Source organism: Myodes glareolus, chromosome 6 (genome assembly GCF_982192425.1).
Source record: "Myodes glareolus chromosome 6, mMyoGla1.1, whole genome shotgun sequence".
Lineage (NCBI taxonomy): Eukaryota > Metazoa > Chordata > Mammalia > Rodentia > Cricetidae > Myodes > Myodes glareolus.
In genome coordinates, this window is record NC_142031.1 from 110,608,076 (window position 1) to 110,624,566 (window position 16,491).

Genomic DNA, 16,491 nt, shown 5'->3' on the forward strand with positions numbered 1-16,491 from the left:
TCACTGGTGAAGGCTAAAATTGTTAGTTTAAATCATGCTCATGGGAATAAATCACTCTCAGCTTGTTTGCTTGCTTGCTTCCTTCCTTCCTTCTTTTCCCTTCTCTCCCACCCACCCTTTCCCTCTCTTTCTTTCTTTTTTGATTTTTTTTTTTGGAGACAGGGTTTCTCTGTATATCCCTGGTTGTCCTGGGACTCACTCGGTAGACCAGGCTAACCACTAACTCAGAGATCTGCCTGCCTCTGCCACCTGAGTGCTGGGATTGAAAGTGTGTGCCACCCCTGCACCACCACCTTTTCTAAAAAATGTATTTTCTAAAAATTTCATACAATATTTTTTGGTAGTATTCTTTCTCCTCCAGCTCCTCCAAGATCCCCTTCCCTACCCACCTAACATCATATTTTTTCTCTCTACCCACCTAACATCATATTTTTTCTCTCTCTCTAGAGAAAAAAATAGAACAACAACAAAAACCCCCAAACCGGGCCAACACAAAACCGAACCAAACAAAAAAAGCACCAGAAAAAAAAAGTCTACACCAAAACAACTAACAACAAAAACATGGCGTCTGAGCAGTCAGCCTGCCATGGGGTGTTGTTGATAACACCCACGGTCACTCCATTGACAAAACTGATTGTCCCCCCTTCCAGCAGGTACCAATTACAGTAGCTTCTTGTTCAGAGGGGGGACTTTGTGCCCACTTGCCCTTCTCCATGCTGAGACCCTGTCTGGGTTGAGCCTTGCAGGTCCTGTGTGTGCTGACACGGTTTCTGTGTGTTCGTATGTGCATCGGTCTTCTGGTGTCTGGAAGATGCCGGTCCCTTGGAGCAGTCCTCCACCTCTGCGCTCACGGCCCTTCTCTGCATAGCTGCCTGAGCCTCAAGAGGAAGTGTGTGACACAGACATCCCCTCTAGGGCTGAGGACACAAAGTCTCCCCCTGTCTGCATATTGTCCTCTGTGGGTCTCTGCTGATCACCATCTACTACAAGAAGCTTCCCTGATGTGGGTTCGGTGATGCTCTGATTTATGGGCATAGCAATACGTTGTTAGGGGTCACTTTATTGCTCTGTTCATTTGGCAGAAGAGCTGTAGGTTTTCCCTGAAGGGCCACGACCTACCTAGTATGGGTCCCATCTCATAGAGTAGACCTTTAATCCAATCAATAGGTGGTTGGTACTTGTATAATATTTGTGCCACTATTACACCAGTGGGTGTATCTTGCAAACAGGTTGCTATGGTAGCTCTGGGGTTCCTAGCTGCTGATCACCACATATTTATGCCACTGAATATGAGGAAATTGAGCTGGTTCTCAACTGGAAGCTGCATCATTTGGTGACAGTGTTCACGGCGCTGGAAGGTGCTGGTGCTGTACCAGCCACCAGAGGAGGAACACAGCTTCAGTCAGCCTGTTCTCCCACGCTCATCATCACGCATTTCTTTCCACGACTCCACAGCCCCTGTAGGAAGGAAGGGAAGGGAGAAGAGAAGAGAGAACAGCGGGAAGGGAGAGGGAGAGAAAAACAGAAACAGAGGTAAAGATCTTCTTAGTAGGTATTTATTGAGCACCTATCATGTGATAGGCTGGCTAAACCTGATAGTGATGTGGTCCTTATCATTAAGAAATTTCCGATCTGTGTTGGGGAGTGAATACAAAATAACTACACATTTTAATACAAAAGTGGTAGAGAAAGGAATGACCTACCAGGCGGAGTTAGGAAGCATTCCCCCAAAGAAACACCTTTTATACTGGATCATGAAGAACTACACTTGCCCTGGAAGGGGAAAAGGACACGTTCAGGAATAGTATCAGCATATAAAAAAGCTGAATTCACGGAAGACCGTAGTGAGCCTGGCAATAGGAGCATTTTCTGCAGTGTAAATGGATGGGTAGACCTAGGCCCCATGCAGGCCTTGGCTCATGGGTACAGCGCTTTGGAGACAATATTGAGAATCTGTTTTTGTTGTTGTTTTTGAGAAGCACTGATTTTTTTTTATTTTTTTAAAAGAAAACAAACTATCTTTTTTTTTTTCATTTTACATACCATTCCTAGTTCCAACTCCCTCCCCTCCTCCTATCCCCTCCACCTATCCACCACCATCCTCTCCTCAGAGAAGGTAAGGCACATTTGCTTTGGGGAAGGTCCAAGGCCCTCCCTACTATTTCTAGGCTGAGCAAGATATCCATCCAAAGAGAATAGGTTCCCAAAAAGTCAGTACATGCAGTAGGGATAAATTCTGCCAGTGGCCCCGCAGTCTGCCCCAGCCATACAACTGTTACTCACATTCAGAGGGACTGGTTTGGACCTATGCTGTTTCTTTCCCTGTCCGGATGGAGCTGGTGAGCTCCCATTAGCTCAGGTAAGCTAATTCGGTGGGTGTGATGAGAGCAAGGAAAGAGATATCTTGATTGAGGGAGCCATTATGGGGCTAGCAAGAAACCTGGCACTGGAGAAGTTCCCAGGAATCCCCAAGGACGACCCCAGCTAAGACCCTAAGCAATAGAGGAGAGGGTGCCCGAACTGGCCTTGCCCTGCAGTCAGACTGATGAATATCTTAAATATAACCATAGACCCTTCATCCAGAAACTGATGGAAACTGAGGCAGAGACCCGCACTGGAGCACTGCACTGAGCTCCTGAAGTCTCGTTGAAGAGTGGGAGGAGTGAGAATATGAGCAAAGAGGTGGAGAATCTGGGTTCTACAGTATGTCACATCTACCCTTTCTCCCATACCTGCAGCCATCATCACGATGCAGAAAGCCTGCCAATGGGTCCCTCCCATCTGGTCTTGCTCCCTTCCATCATTCTCCACGCTAAAGCCCTGGAAACCCAGAGCAGGCTCATCCTCTCTGTAACTATAAAGATAGCAGAGCTCGGTTGCTAAGCACCACAGGTGCACTGCAAAGGAGCAGGTGGAGACTTTTGAGCAGAAGTAGTGTGTTGTGTCTTGATTGTGGTGGCTGCTATCTGAGCTGTTCACTTAACAAGGGGGGAATTTTTTTATTTATTAAGATTTACTTACTTATTTATTGTGTATACAGTATTGGCACCAGATCTCATTGTGAGCCACCATGTGGTTGCTGGGAATTGAACTCAGGACTTCTAGAAGAACAGCCAGTGTGCTCTTAACCTCTGAGCCATCTCTCCAGCCCCAGGGGAGTAACCTAATAGCACTTTATTCCCTGGTAATTCTGATTTTTAAATCAATCCCCTTTCATTGCCTTCAAGTGGTAATCACTATGGTTGGCAGGGCTCCCAGACTGCATGGCTTCTGGCTATCTCTGCCCCCTCTGAGGCTGCCCCATCCTCACCAGGGTGCTGAGCCTCACTAGGTTTTTTGCATCTTAACCTGCTCTGCTCATTAGACCCAGGCTCACTGTTCATTCTGATCAGAATTGGTGTCCTCTCCCTGCTGCTCGCTTTGGTCAGCAGGCTGCTGCTCACCTTTCAGGGGTCACATGAAATCTCAGACCTCTGGTTCTCAACCCTTTGGGGTTGAAGGGCCCTTTCACAGGGGTCTCCTAAGACCACTAGAAAACACAGATATTTACATTACCATTCATACCAGTAGCAAAATAACAGCTATGAAGTAGGCACAAAAATAATTTTATGGTTAGGGGTCACCACAACATGAGGAACCTAAGGCTGCAGCAGCATTAGGGAAGCTAGCTTCCACCCTCCAGGGGCCTGTGTGTCGTCTTGTCCACACTTCCCATGGCAACTTTGAACAAGACTAAGGGCAGCTGTTCAGCTTCTCCCCTCCACTCTGGACATCACGCTTCAGGAGGGCGGGATGGGGGTGGGGCTAGCCTACCCACTCTGTACCACCTCTTCGCTGCCTAACCCAGTTCCTGGCATGAGAAGGGATCAATAAATAACATAACCAGTAACTGACAGATTTTAAGAAGGTTTAAAAGAGATAGCGTGTGTGTTTATGTGTTTCTAACTGACATCTCAACTAATACATTTAAAATATCTCAGGCCTTTCTGTTTCTCACCACGGCTGAAAGCTTTTATTGTCACGTAGTAGCCTGAGGCCAGGCGTGCTTGACATTCCTCAGTGCTGTTGATGAAAGACCACTCTGCCTGGGCCTGGGCCACAGCTGTGACAGAACAGAAAAGGGAAGGTGAACTGGGAATGAGGAGCTGAAAGACTTTCCAAACCAGGGGTGCTGGGGGCCATGGAGAGAGCCTGCACCAGACAAAACAGTGAAATGAAGTGTAAAGGGGAAGGCTGAAGGGTATTCAGGAAATGGAAGCAACAAGCAGAGTGATCAAAGGACAGAACATGCCTCTCTGAGGACAGGGAAGGGTGGGTGTAAGGTGTGACCTTAGGCCAGGTACGCAACCTTTCTCTCACCTGCAAATGTGGTTAAACGTAACACTTGCTTTGTTAGACTGTCCTGAGAACTGCATCAGCTGAGGTAACACATGAGGTAATACTTAGACCCCTGCTTGGCACATAATAAATATTTGATACATACAGGAGGAGTAAATGGATCCAGAGAAATCCAACAGAAGAAGGAAGGGAAAAAAAAATGAATGGCAAAGAATAAGTGGATATTGGATCTAGGGGATGAAGGAGGATGTGTGATTCTTGAAGGTAATGTTTCTTGTTTCTCCTTCCTGCCCCCCTGTTTGAAAGAGAATGCCCCCCAAAGGCTCATATGGTTGAATGCTTGATCCCCAGTTAATGGAACTGATTAGGGAGGATTAGAAGGTATGGCCTGTTGGAGAAGGTATGCAGTTATGTTACTGGTGGTGGACTTTGAGGTTTCGAAAGCTTACACCAGGCCCAGTCTTTCTCTCTTTGCCTTCTTTCTGCAGAGGGGATGCAAATTCTCAACTACTGCTCCAGGACCATGCCTGCCTGCCACCACACTCCCTACCATGATTGCTAGGGACTAACCCTCCGGAACTGTAAGCAACCTCCAACTAAATGCTTCTCTTTAAAAGTTTCCTTGAGGGCTGGAGAGATGGCTCAAGGTTAAGAACACTGGCTATTCTTCCTAGAGGTCCTGAGTTCAATTCCCAGCAACCACATGGTAGCTCGAACCCATCTATAATGAGATCTGGTGCCCTCTTCTGGCCTGCAGACATATGTGCAGACAGAACATTGTACACATAATAAATAATAAATCTTAAAAAGTTTTCTGGATCAGGGTGTCTCATCATACCAATAGAACGGTAACCAAGACACCCCCAAAAGTAGGTCAGGAAAATCTGCCCATGCTCTCTCTTCTGCCTTATGTCAGTTGCTCTTTGTCTCCTAGGGTGGAGGTACAATGACTCACACTGGACTTCTGACATCATGGAAGCAGGAAGTGAGGGATTAAGGTGATAGGAACATGCCACAAGCACACCACATTCTTTTCACATTTTTTTTGTTTGTTTGTTTCGTTGGTTGGTTTTTCGAGACAAGGTGTCTCTGTGTAACCCTAGCTGCCCTGGAACTAGATCTGTAGACCAGATTGACCTCGAATTCACAGAGATCCACCTATCTCTGCCTCCCAAGTCTGGGATTGAAGATGTGCACCACCACCATCCTGCAGATACCACGTTCTTTTGTTCTCTGTTGTGACAAAACCCTGGAGACTGGGTAATTATGGAGAAAAGTGGTCTATTTAGCTCAGGGTTTTCGGAATTGAAATTCCAAGATCAGGGGTTGGGGGGAGGGATCAGCTAGTAAGGTGCCTCCCACACGGAATAGAGGTCCTGAATTAAATCTCCAGTCCCACCTGAAACGCCAGGTGTAGTGGATGCATTTACAATCCTGGGGTTCAGAAGACAGAGACAGGTACCCCTGGGGATCATTGGCCACCTGCTTAGCCTAATCTCTGGTTTATAGAAAAAGACTCTGTCTCCAAAATGGATCCAGATAAATGACACCCAGGGTTGACCTCTGGCCTCCACAAGAGCATGCATGCACAGACAAACACACACAAGAAACTCTAAGACAAGTTCCCCTTATTTATTTTTTAAACTATGGTGAGGGTTTCCTTGGAGACCCATAGGTCTAACATGGTAGAAGGGCAGGAAGGGCAACATGCACGTGTTTCCTAAGTTTACAGAATGGCATGGCTTTAGAACAGCCACTGTCAAGGGAACTCAAGGGTCCTATAAAAACTGCATCAATCTATTATGAAGTCAGTAACCCCAGGTACCCAATCACCTTCCACCACCTCTTGGAACCAATTTTCTACCACCCAGCCCTTTAAGGTTACTATAATTACAATTTTGAATGTCCACTGAAGGTCCATGTGTTAAAAACTTGGTCCCTGTGGTGGCACTTGTAAGGCAAAAGGGCCAGCGAAAGAAATCACCTGACTGTGAAAGAAACCCACCCTGGCCCCGTAGCCAGAGGTGTCCCAGAAAGTCAGGATACCTCTCCCTCCAGAGCTGTAACACTCACAGCCCGTTGGGGAGGTGCTGTCGACCTTTGGAAGGTATAGTCTAATAGGAAGTCTTTATATCATTGGGGACATGCCCTGGAAGGGAAGTATGGAACACCAGCCTCTTTCTGACTCTGTGCTTGTGTGTATGTGTGTGGGTGATACATGGGGAGGACAGCCCCAGCTGTCATTACATGCATTAGCTTATGTGGAGGAATATTACTTTAACTATGTCAAGGTTACATTTCTTTATGTTGTAAAAAATGTGTTGCTTTGCCTGCCTAAGGCACTGTCCTGTTTCTGATTTTGGTTTGTAAGACAGAGTCTCACTAGTCTCACATTCACCAAGTACTCTAGTTTGGCTAGCCAGTGACCCCCAAGGATCCACATGTCTGCCTCCCCACTGCTGAGATTACAAGTGTGTCACCACCACTGGCTTTTCTTAACATGGCTTTTCAGGCAGTGAACCTTCTGCAAGGCAGGCGCCTCACCTACTGTGACATCTGCCTACTCCTCCTGCTTCTGGACTTTTAAAAAACATTTTTTAAAAATGATTTAAAAAATCATTATCTCAGGTATCTTGTCACGGTGACAGGAAGCTGGCTGATGCAGAGGGATCTACTACCCTGCAGCTGGCCATGAGGAATATGGATGTAACAGAAATACAGGAACCTCAGTACGGGTCCTGATAGGGTCCCCAGACAACTTCCCAATCTTTATGACCACATTTAATTATCCATTCCCCAACTGTGCTTTTTTAATTTAGGGGTAGACTAGATGCTAGAAAAATGACAGATTAAGTCTCTAGCGTTCTCTCTCTCTCTCTCTCTCTCTTCCCCTCCCTTCCCCTCCTACCCTCCCTCCCTTCCCCTCCCACTTGCTCATTCACTTTCTCCCTGGCCCACTTGTTCTACTCGACTGTAACCCTTACCATCACGTGATGTATTTAGATGTGCATGTACGTTTCTGAAAAGGATATTGACTTGAAAAATCAAAAGCCTTGTAATTGAATCTTGTGCTCTGAAACCATTTGTCAGTTGTAAGCATTCGATGTCATCTTTCTGGCTCCAGTGTCTGCACATGGAGCCCAGATGGGCAAGGCTGGATGATACCTAGAGCCGTTTGCAACATTAGTATCTATAGATTGTTGTAGAATCTACTGTTGTTAAACTATGTAAAGTTGTATTACATTTGTTTATGTGGAGGAATATCACTTTAACTATGTAAAGATGTATTACATTTGTTTATGTGGAGGAATATTACTTTATCTATGTAAAGGTGTTTTTTTTTTAATGATTCATTTGTTTAATGATGTAAAAATGTGTTGCTTTGCCTGTCTAAGTACCTGATTGGCCTATTAAAAGGCTGAATGGCCAATGGCTAGGCAGGACTTCCGGGCAGAGAGAGGAAGAGGAGCTAATCTAGTGTGTGAGAGATGCCATCGAGACACAGCAGGAGCTGGGCACACAGAATGGGAGATAGGTACAAGTCCATGGTAAAACGTTGGTTAATTAAAAATGGGTTAATTTAAGTTGCTAGAGCTATTTTGGACCTAAGTTATAGGCTGAGCTTTCGTAATTAATAAGTCTTTGTGTCATTTTTTTGTGTGTGTGAGCTGGTGGCCCAAAGGAAAATCCGACTACGCACCAGGTTCCTCTATGCTTGACTGGATGATGGCCCTGCCCTTGTGCATTTGGTTTTGTGGTCTCTCCCCAAAGCTGCAGCGCCTTGAATGCAGAAATTATGCTTGCATCAACAAGGGGTCCGTTTGGAACAGGGTCCCCTCTGTTCTAATTTCCTTTTGACGCTGTGATAAAACACGTTCATTGAAAGCAGCTTTGGGGAGGAGAGGGTTTATTTGGCTTATATTTGTGAATGAGAATCCATTCATCCAGGGAAGCCAGGGCCGGAACTCAAGCAGACATATAGGAATGCTGCTTGCTGACTCACACTTGGGCTCACTGACGGGTTAGTACCGCACTGCACCTTGTGCGGCTCCGGTTTACCTGCCTCAGGATAGCACCGCCCACAATGGGCCACATCAATCATCAGTCAAAACAATCTTATACAATAAAAGAACTTCTGGAGGCATTACCATCCCTGACTTCAAACTCTATTATAGAGCTACAGTATTGAAAACAGCTTGGTATTGGCATAAGAACAGAGAAGTCGACCTATGGAATCGAATAGAAGACCCAGATATTAACCCACAAACTTATGAACACCTAATTTTCGACAAGGGAGCTAAAGGTATACAATGGAAGAAGGAAAGCATCTTTAACAAATGGTGCTGGCATAACTGGATGTCAACCTGTAAAAAAATGAAAGTAGATCCATATCTATCACCATGCACAAAAATCAAGTCCAAATGGATTAAAGACATCAACATTAATCCGTCCACTTTGAACCTGATAGAAGAGAAAGTGGGAAGTAGTCTACAAGATTTAGGCACAGGAGGCCTCTTCCTAAGTAGGACCCCAGCAGCACAGACAATAAGAGAAACAATGAATAAATGGGATCTACTGAAACTGGGAAGCTTCTGTAAAGCAAAGGACACTGTCAGTAGGACAAAAAGGCTGCCTTCTGACTGGGAGAAGATCTTCACCAACCCCTCATCAGACAAAGGTCTGATCTCCAAAATATACAAAGAACTCAAGAAACTAGGCACTAAAACTCTAATTAACCCAATTAAAAAATGGGGTACTGAACTTAACAGAGAATTCACAACAGATGAACTTCGAATGGCCAGAAGACACTTAAGGTCATGTTCAACCTCCTTAGCGATCAGGGAAATGCAAATCAAAACCTCTTTGAGATACCATCTTACACCTGTCAGAATAGCTAAAGTCAAAAACACCAACGATAGCCTATGCTGGAGAGGATGTGGGGTGAGGGGAACACTCATCCATTGTTGGTGGGAATGCAAACTCGTGCAGCCACTGTGGAAATCAGTGTGGCGGTTTCTCAGGAAACTGGGAGTCAACCTCCCTCAGGACCCAGCAATACCACTCTTGGGAATATACCCTAAAGATTCCCTAATATACTACAAAAGCATTTGTTCAACTATGTTCATAGCTGCACTATTTGTAATAGCCAGAATATGGAAACAACCTAGGTGCCCCTCAATAGAAGAATGGTTAAAAAAGGTGTGGAACATATATACATTAGAGTTTTACTCGGCGGTTAAAAACAATGACATCTTGAATTTTGCATGCAAATGGATGGAAATAGAAAACGCTTTACTGAGTGAGGTAAGCCAGACCCAAAAAGAGGAACACGGTATGTATTCACTCATAAGTGGATTCTAACCATAATTAAAGGTCTTTGAGCCTATTATTCGTGATCCTAGAGAAGCTAAATAAGAAGATGAACCTGATGAAGATTATTTAGCTATCCACCAGGAGGTAGGAAATAGACAAGAGTCCCAGGTAACCTCGGGTGCATGGGGGGGTGGGAGGGTCGATGGAGGGGGAGAGGGCTAGAGAGAAGGGAGTAGGGGAGGAACGGGGAAAGCTTGGTGGCCGGGGATGGGGGGGAAGGAGGTAGGATGAATATGGGATCAGGGAACAATATATTTCAACTAAGGGAGCCATTTTAGGGTTTACAGGAGACTTGATTATATATGGGATCCCAGGTCCAAGGAGAAATCCCCCAGATTGCTCTCTGGACAGAGGAGAGGGTGCCTGAATCGGCCGTGGCCCATGACCATACTGATGTATATTTTGCTTATCACCATAGATCCTTCGTCTGGCGAAGGACGGCTATGCAGTTGGAGGCCCACATTGGAGCAATGGATTGAGCCCCCCGAGGTCCGGAGGGGGAGCGGAAGGAGGAGGAACATGAAAGACGAAATCAGTACTGCGAGGGATGCTATCACCCACTGATACAAGGGAACGGATCTGATGAGAATTTACCAGGGCCAGTCGGACTGGGACTGAACGAGGACGTGATCTAGCCAGATTCTCGGAATTTGGCCGGATTCTCTGACTGTGGCTGGCCCGGGGTCTTTCTGAAAAGCCATTGACTATGACACTGGGACCTGTTTCCTCTGCATATGCTGGATTTTAGGGATCCAGTCTGTTTGGACGCTCGCCTTCCTGGACCTGGAGGGAGGGGGAGGGAGCTGGAGCTTCCCACAGGGCAGGAAATCCTGACTGCCCTGGGGGACGGAGGGGAAGGAGGGGGGGAGTGGGGGGAGTGGGAGGGTGTTGGGAGGGGGGGCGGAAATGGAAACTTTTATAATTTAATAAAATTTACTAAAAAAAAAAAAAAAGACAGTCGAACTGTGGCACTATTAGGAGGTGTGGCCTTGTTGGAGGAAGTGTGTCACGGGCGGGGGGGGGGGGGGGGAGGGCGGGGGGGGGGAGGGCGGGGGGGGCAGACTTTGAGGTCTCTTTTGGTCAAGTTTTCCTCAGTGTGACCGTCAATCAACTTGCTGTTGCCTTCGGGTTAAGAATTAGCACTCAGCTCCAGCGCCATGTCTACCTGCCCGCCACCACGCTTCCCGTCACGATGATAACTAACTGAATCTCAGAAACTGTAAGCAAGTCACCCCAATTAAATGTTTCCTTTATAAGAGTTGTCGTGCATGGTGTCTCTTCACAACCTTAAAAAACCCCTAGGACACATGGCCATAGGACAATCTGAACTGGGCAGTCTTTTCACTGAGACTCCCTCAGATGACGCTAAACTGTGTCAGGCGTACAGCTGAAGCTCACTAGGACACCCCGGCCAGTTTAAGCAGGAAGAATCATTTTGAACGAGGAATATTCTTTGGTGCCAGGGCACCTGCATCTCATCAGCACCACTATCAGTATTAACGGGGAGCCCTGTTCTCCCACAGATATCACACAGTAAAAGGAGTCTGCTGAGCGGTGATGTGAGTTTTTGACAGTGCACCTTGTGCCAGGCCATGTCTAACCCCATTTACTTCTGAGCAGTTTCGAGATGCACTACTTATAAGCCGTGGTCTCAGGGACCCAAAGAGCCTCAGGCGGTATGAATTCAGTTCATCTGGTTGTGAAGCCCAGGACGAGGCTGCTGGGGTCAAGGACGCAGTCAATACGCCTCCTCTTTCTTGGTAGATGAGATTGACTTTCTTCCTACCAATAGAGTTCGCTGGTGACCGGACGGAAATTCAATTGCCTGGCTGGATAGTAATTAAAGTTAAGTATGCTCTTAACCCTAGACAGCTCTGCAGCTCATGATTGACAGCCAGGAAACTGCTCTCACAGAGCAGGGCAGGATCCCAGAATCTTGGGACTAGGAAGCAATTCAGGAATCATAAAATTCAATAGTCATAAAAATACCACTATGAAGTCCAAGGAGAAAAGCAAGAGCATGTAATGAATTTTATTTTATCTAAATGAACTCAATTTAAAGAACTGGATTTATTCCAAAAACCCTTTAATTTCTATTTCTTCTTTTTTAATCTCTACCATTTTATTTTTTCTTAATTTTACACATGCATATAAAATATTTTCACCCACTTTATCCTCCTCATCTACTCCACTCCTACTGAACCCCTTCCTCCCACTTCCAAGTCTTTTTGGCTGTTGCTATTTTATTTTGTTTTGCTGCGAGCCGTTGATGTTAATTAGGCTGTTTTTATGAGCATGGGTGTGGGTTATTTACTAGATCATATGCATCATGCCAGTAACTGTGTCACTAAAGAAAATGAATCCTCCTCCCCCAGCAACCATCCACTACCACAGCTCCTCAAGGAGAGGTGGGGCCTCATGAGGCCCGTCCCCATTCAGGACAAAATGTTGATGGACCCCATCGTGTCGGGGTGCTGTGAGTTCCTAAGGGCAACAGCCGGGGGATATTCAGAAGACAAAAGTTTCTTCCCTTCTCACACCCCTCTCCCCATGTTTTCTGAGGCCTGGAAGGGGTTAATATAAGACGTCCCATTTAGGGCTTTGTCTTCTATTTAACATGTATTTGTAACTCATATACATTGCATATTTAGGCTTTTCTTGGCAGAATGAAAATTAGATGGTCCTTGGTTGGTCTTCTCTTGAAGTGACCTGCCAATTTTTAAATCTTATTTGATCATCACTTCAGGGAAGTTCTACATCGCTTCTTCTCTATGGCCACAGCAATTCTATCTTTTACTTCCACTATCTAGAAGGGCGTGGATTCCAGGATCTCAGGGCTTGAACTTGTGACTGGACACACGAAGAAGCCTAATGAGAAGGGACATGTTTCATATGATTCCTGGTCACCATTCCCACGGTATGTCATATGGAACTCCCTCTACTCTTATATGTGAGGCCCAGCTCATCGATAAGCACATGAGTTGGATTTTGTAGTTTATCCTGGTATATCTTATTGATGTCAGTTGGAATTAATTCTCTCTGTTATCACACATGCATGGTCAATTTTTACTTTTTCTAAATGTAACTTTTGCTTCATGGGGGGATGCTTCACCATAGCCATATTTCCAGTTTTGAAGGAACGAATTTGTATTACACAATATACAAAGAGTAAGAATAAAATGGTATGGATGTTTGAACAAGAACGGCCCCCATAGGCTGATATATTTGAATGCTTAATCACCAAGGAGTGACACTATTTACAAGGAATTGAGGGTTAAAGAGCATGGTCTTCTTGGAGGAAGTGTGTCACAGGGTGTGGGATTTGAGATTCAAAGGCCCATTCAAGGCCCATGTCTCTCCCTTTCTCTCTCTCTCTCTCTCTCTCTCTCTCTCTCTCTCTCTCTCTCTCTCTGCCTATGGACAAGGATATACTTCTCAGCTATTGCATCAGAACCTGCCCGCACACCATCATACTCTTCATCATGATGATAATGGATAAAACCTCTGACACTGTAGTAAACTCCCAATTAGATGCTTTCACTCATAAGAGTTGCCTTGGTCATGGTGTCTCTTCACAGCAACAGAACCGTGAGTAAGACAGACATTGGTACTAGGAGTAGTGTACTGTGACAGGCCTGACCATGCTGCTTGCTGGAGGGAAATGGAAGACTTTGGGAACTTTGGACCAGAAAAGCAGTTGGACACTTTAAACAAAGCCATCCTAATGAGAGCATAGAAGGCAGTGGTGCTGAGGGTAGCTGAACTGTGGGGACCTAGACCAAGAAGTTTCAGAGAAGAAGAATATTAGTAAGCGGCCTAGAGACTGCTCTTGTGCTGTTTTGGAGAAGAACGGGAGTGCTTTCTGTCCTTGTTCGAAATCATCTACCCGAAGATAATTGAAGAGTTTGGATTAGTTGCACTGGCAGAGATTTCAAGACAGCCTGGTATTGACTGTGTCGTGTGGTTCTTAGTGATCACTCTTATGCAGACCTATAATGAAAAAGAACAAGTCGGGCGAGGAGAAACTCAAAGCGTACAATCTGAGGAGAAAAGGAGCATTAGGAAGTGTAATGGAGCTAAGTCCAGTGCTCAAGGAGGCGAAAAGTTTAAAGAAAAAACAACGCAAAACAGAATAAAAAGGAGTGGGAACCTCAGGGCAAGACCCAACCCTCTAAGTTTCTAACTCAGGAAAAAGAAGTAAAGAGAAGCTTACTCAATGAAGGAAACCATCAACAACAGGAAGCTGATGCAGATGTAACTGAAGGCGGGGGCCAAGTTTCAGCAGAAATCAGCATCTTTGGCCACATGGTTCTGGCTTGAGAGTCGAGGATACATGAAAGGAGTTGTGGAATCTCCCTCTGCATCCAAGGAAAGCTGCTAAGGCCAGGTATATGTCAGGGGTGTCTCTGCACGAAGACCTATAGAGGCCAATAAGTGAAGTCTGGATTGTGTTGAAGACCCCAAGATATTAGAGATGCCAGAGCCTAGGATACCAGCGAAGGAGAGCTGCAGACTGGGTATGGAATCAGACTGAGAAAGAGAAGTGTGTTGTAGTCATCAAAACTGAAATGAGTTGGAGACCTAAGAGTGTCTTAACAACAGACATGGAGATGCAGAGTTTTGAGTTTGCACTGATGACTTTAGGTTTTTGCTTCCTAATATTTCCTCCCTTTTGGAATGTTATCATATATACTTGCTATTATATGATGGAAGTATGCAATCTTCCTTTTTATTTTATTTATAGGGGTATAAATGGAGGTTTCTCTCCTGTCTTCCAGTTCCTGAATAACCACTCAGATGCTTACTATTAATTATAAATGTTTGGCCAATGGCTTAGGTTTATTATTAGCTAGCACTTACATTTTAATTTAACCCATTTCTATTAATCTAAGTATTGCCACGTGGCCATGGTGTTACAGGTCTGCTTAGATGTTGTTCCTTGGGTGAATGGCTGGCATCTCTCAGACTCTGCCCTTTTTCACTGTATCTCTGGTTGGATTTCCTGCCTGGCTCTATCCTGCCTTGCCATAGGTCACAGAAGCTTTATTTGTCAACCAATGAGAGCAACACATATTCACAGCATACAGAAAGACATCCCACAGCACAGGGGATTACAGTTAAGAGATTGCCATGAGTCTCAGAAGAGATTTTGAACTCTGGACTTTTAAATAATGTTGACTGTGATAAACTATGAGAGTTTTGAGATTGAACTGAATGCATTTTTGCGTTGTGATATGGCTACAAGCCTTGGAGGCCAGGGAATAGAGTGTGGTGCTTTGAATAAGAATGGCCCCCATAGGTTCATATACTTTGAATGCTTCATCCCCAGGGAATGTCACTACTTGAAAGGATTAGAAGGATTAGTAGGCGTGGCCTTGTTGGAAGAAATGTGTCACAGGAGTGGAGGGTTGCTTTGAGGTTTCAAAAGCTGCCAGAGATTCTCTCTTTTAGGATATAGTTCTCAGCTACTGCTCCAACACCCGGCTGCATGCTGCCATGCTCCCTGTCATGATGATGATGGATTTAATCTCAGAAACAGCAAGGTAGCCCTCAATTAAATGCTGGTTTTTTTTTCATAAGAGTGGCCTTGGTCATGGTGTCTCTTCTCAGCAATAGAACAGTGACCAGGACAAATGACAAGCACCAGAAGGGTAGTAGAGCATTAGACCAGACACGTTCAGTGTCCATCAGATACTGACCGGGCAAGTCTAGGAACCAGAACAGTCAGGCAGAGCCTCTTTTCCACACAGAGGGTTCCAGGCAGAATATCTGCTCCTTGGTGAGACTTCCGACTAGCCATTAGCCCCATAGGTTTCTTTACATCATTCAGCAGACCGCAGCGTAGTCGTCGGCTTTGGGAAGGTGCTGGCATTGATTCCCTTCCCAGCTGTGCTCACGGACAGTGCTTTTACCCAATTCACTCTCCCTCTGTGCTCAAGGACATGGTGTTTACTCCAGCTATCGGGCTCTTCTTTCCCCTTCGCACAAGGTGGGGTGGGGGCAGCTCAGTTAGGGACTAGGGACCTTGGAGGACAGTCTAAGGCAAACATGGTTGTGTCTGAAGTGGCAACCCCAACTCTATAGCCAGCTTCTCAGTGAGCTGATAGCACATGATGATTTCCTAATGCAATAAGTAGCAGCAGCTTTATTCCAAAGGTCCTTCTGCTTTGTTTACCAGTATGACTTCTGGGATGGCCTCTACCGACTGCATACCTCTCGAATCCAAGCTCCATCTTCACTGAATCTGACTTAGGACACAGTTTGCGGGCACTTACTAACTGACATGTGCATTATTTCATCTTGGCTGCTTCCCTAGGTTACATGTCTTGCCTTCCTCCAGTTTTGCTTCTTTTCTAAGGACTGGGCCAGAGCTCCTAGGCTGAGCATTTCAAGCCTCAGTGTCCCCTGTTCTAAGCTTAGGAACATCTGTCCATAGTACTTGTCCCACCCCTACCAGACGGGTCTGAAAAGATGTCAGCTTCTATCAGGTGACTTGCCTCTGGGTTGATCACACTACCTGTCTTGGAAATCCCCTGAGTCAGGACTGGGGGCTCCTTAGAAGGGCCCAGTGTGCTCTGTCCACTGGTGACCACGTGAGCTCTGTTAGGAGTGCTCAGAAGGTAGGCCCTTTTCACGTTAGACACAAAGGGATATACAGATGAATTCCCTGTGGGGGGGGGGGAATGTAAGCATTACATAGCACTTTTAAAGTCAAAGTTAAGGGCTCAGCTTCTGCCTACCTCAGGCCATTCTTCTTCCTCTAGGTCTGAGGAGATTTTT